General features: G+C 39.9%; 1 long non-coding RNA gene across 1 annotated transcript; it reads left to right on the top strand.

Moving 5' to 3' along the window:
• Positions 1-1,959: 1,959 nt before the first annotated feature.
• On the top strand, positions 1,960-2,717 carry LOC120290383. Its single transcript, XR_005548338.1, has 2 exons — positions 1,960-2,406; positions 2,452-2,717. It is a non-coding gene; the product is annotated as an uncharacterized LOC120290383 (long non-coding RNA).
• The last annotated feature ends 782 nt before the right edge of the window (positions 2,718-3,499 follow it).

Below are 3,499 nucleotides of genomic sequence, written 5' to 3'. Positions count from 1 at the left end.
CTGAAGTTTCAAGCAACAATAAGAACTAGAAATTTGCTGAAAGAAACAAAATGCACCAAGACCAATAAACAGATAAAATCATCAGATCTCATCAGTTAGGATGGGCTTCGCCTAGGTACCCTAAGTCCAACTTCTGTTTTCCAAGTCCTGGGAAGAAAATATAGTTGAAATTATATTTTTAAGGTAAGTGGTGACATATGGGGAAATCACTAAAGTGATTAAGCTATGATTTTGAATTACATGAAGCATATATGAGCCATATGAGAAAACTAACACATACACCTTCTTAGTAGCAGTGTGCTAGACTCCAGAAAGTAGAAGCCATTAAGCCCCCAATACTGAAGAGTCGCCAAGTAAAGCATTTTTTTTTAATTATTTTTTTGCATACTAGAGATGTGAATACCAAATCACATCCCTGAAATGAATCTGCCATTAAATATCAGGCCAAGCTTCACCAAAGCATTTCCTGCTATAAGCACAACCATGAATATTTCGTCCTACGCTTTTTCCTGTTCTCTAAATTAACTGTCCTATGAACTGCAACTCGCTACTCGATGTTATAATCATGTGATCGCCAAAATTTTAGTCACCAGCAAATTCGATACCACTGAACAATTACACCCGTCCACCACAGGAAAATCTTTGATCTCTCATCAGCACAGTCATCCTCTTTGGTCATATGCACGGTCCATGATTTTTGCTTCTACCAAGACAGGAATGAAACCGTCCGCTAAGGCAAAACTATCTCCGTTCACTAACCATTCGTCTACAAGCAGTAGCCATCGGCACAAGTGTTGGCCGCTAATCTTTCATCGACGCCTCGAAAAGTTCCTTCCGCAACCGTACCGCGGCAATTGCCAAGCACCGCTGTGCATGTCCTGGAGCCGACCGATCGACGACCACGCTACAAGAAATGCAGAGGCTCGGGCCCCTGAGGAGACAAAGAACCGAAGAAGGGACGGAAGACATCGCACCGTTTGCGAGGCGGATGACAGCATCGTGCGGGTCGATGCGGGAATCCCCCTCTTCTTTAAACGAAAACGTTTCTTCATTTTGGCTCCATTTAATAATTATTATCAATAATAGAATTATTATTCATTAACTAATTATTCTAAATGATAAAAACGAACATTTTTTCAAAAATATTTATCAATTCATCCATTTTACGTGAAATAAACGGAGTCAGAGTCTTTATTTATATTATTTCTTTTTTCTTTTTTTTTTGGGTTTGATAGGCCTTTGGGTCCATTGGTCTAGCCTAGGTAGATGGCATGGACAAATCAAATTATTAATGAATTCATGTCGACTCATTGTATCATAAATCATTATACCTATAAATGTTCTTTGTTTCGTGAAAATCACGTCATTTGATGGTTATGATACTCTGAAATTAAACGATTTCAATGCATTTACTAGGGATTCCATTAAACTATTTTTTTTTCTTAATCACTAACAATTTTGAACAAAGTCAGAATTAGCTTAGGATGGAAGTGAAATAGGTTTATAACAATTTATTTCCTTATAAATATGTCATGATACCTTTTTGTTACATTATTTTTCAAACCCAACTCATGAAGTTTTCGAGCTCCCAATCAAGTTCTAACAAATTTGACATTTTATCTACCTAGTAACCAAATTATCCTCGATGTATTATTTATAAAATGCAAAAGAATCATCGAGCAACCCTCACCAATCACAGTGTAAAAAATAATATTAATAAAAATTCAAATAATGTTTAAAAATTTTAAATTTTGTCACATCAACATTGATTATAGGAAAATTAGAAGAAGGAAGGGAGACGCCCGTGACGCAGGTGGGTGACGGAAGGCGCGCCTGGGAGCAAGAGACAAGCAGCGTTTAAGGGGGAAAATAGGTTTGGGCATTTCGGTGAAGATTTTCTAAAAGGGATTTTTAAATACGATTGCCAGATGGGTGAAACTCCGGCTAGAGAGCTTTTTCGGCTGCGTGAGCGGAGGGGGTGCTCGAAACAGGTGGAGGAGAGCATGCTCAACGATCTACAGAGTTTCGCTTGCACGACAAGGAAGAGAGGATGGCGTCGGCCATGGGAGGAGAGAGAGAGAGAGGGTGCTCGCTCGAGGATAGAGGTAAGCATGGAGGCGTCGAGAGCAGGAGAGCAGGGAGGAGGCCATTTTTGTGTGACGGAATCGTTTTTGGGAGGGTTCTCTGGTTCTAGTTCAGAGGGAAGCAACGTTCGACCATCGGAGAATCCCTTTTTCATTGAGGGGGCTCGCTGATTTGGAGCGAAGAAGAAACTTCATCTCCAGAGTTCACCGCCGAAGTTTTTGATCAAGGGTCAAGCCGTAAACTATGCTTCGTTCATTGGATGTTGAATATCGGGCGAAAGCTGTTGTTGTTCATCATTGGCAGAAGTAGAAGCCTAACCAGGTACTCCATGGCATCGCCGATCGAGTTTTAATTCCACCAAACAAGGCACTTGCTTCCGAGATGCTTTTATCTCTCTGTTTTCTTTGACCGAGTGGGGTATTTTGACTCAATCGATGATCTCGAGAAAACTGTGACGAGACGAAGCTGTTTTGTTGTTAATGATAGTGATCCAGGTCTGATGCCTGTCATCGTTATTCGTTAGGCTAGGAACGGTTTAAAAATCAAACCGAAAAATCATTGTTAATGCTGCTCATTACGTGCTCGATGAAATGTTCCAAAGAGTGCTGAAAGTTGATGCGTGTTCCGACTCACGATCGTTCTATATTTGCTTTCGTACTTGTTGATCAATGTCTGATATTCGTGTTTTCTTTGCTTTGTCATGCGATTTGGTGAGAAACACATGTTCGAGTTGGTCGGCCATGGATCCTCCCTCCTCCTGGTCGGTGATTTCCTTACCGGCGTCGCTCACGGGTCAAGCCCGTTCAAGTCAGCTTTGCTCTTCATTCTAAATGCGTTCATGATTGTTTAATCGTTACAAATGTTAAGAGTCTACAGGCGTTGGCTTTGGTTTGATATTCTTTTATTGTCGTTTGGCGGTGGCCGGAATGAGTGGGCGGAAGTGCCGGACGCCGTTCGGATTAGATAGCCGGCGTTGGCCGATGGTGTGAGCATAGGTGTCTATGGAGAATGGCACGGCTTTAGGTTATACAGGTTCAAAATGGAGGAGAGATGAAGGAGATGAAGCTGCAGGCGTAAAAGAGATTCGGGGAAGAATGAGGTGCTGGAGGTTGACGATGACGGCAAAAGAAGACAAAAACAGAAAAAGACAAGAGATAAAAAGAAAAGAATTTTTAAAAAAAATCAAATAAAAATAATAATTCATTAATTAAAAAGTTCAAAAAAATTAAATCGTTAATGAAAAAAAAATCAGAAATATCATAAAAATCCAGAAAATTCTACAAAATCAGAAAAATTTAAAAAATTGGAAAATTTTTGAAAAATTAAAATCTAAAATTGGACAAGTCTTTAGGGCTTTACAATAGGATCACTTTGTTTTGGATTGCCTTCTCTTTTTAGAGACAATATTAGGAGG

Source organism: Eucalyptus grandis, chromosome 2 (genome assembly GCF_016545825.1).
Source record: "Eucalyptus grandis isolate ANBG69807.140 chromosome 2, ASM1654582v1, whole genome shotgun sequence".
NCBI lineage: Eukaryota > Viridiplantae > Streptophyta > Magnoliopsida > Myrtales > Myrtaceae > Eucalyptus > Eucalyptus grandis.
Note: the sequence above shows the minus strand (reverse complement) of the source record. Positions and strands in the feature narration are given on the sequence as shown.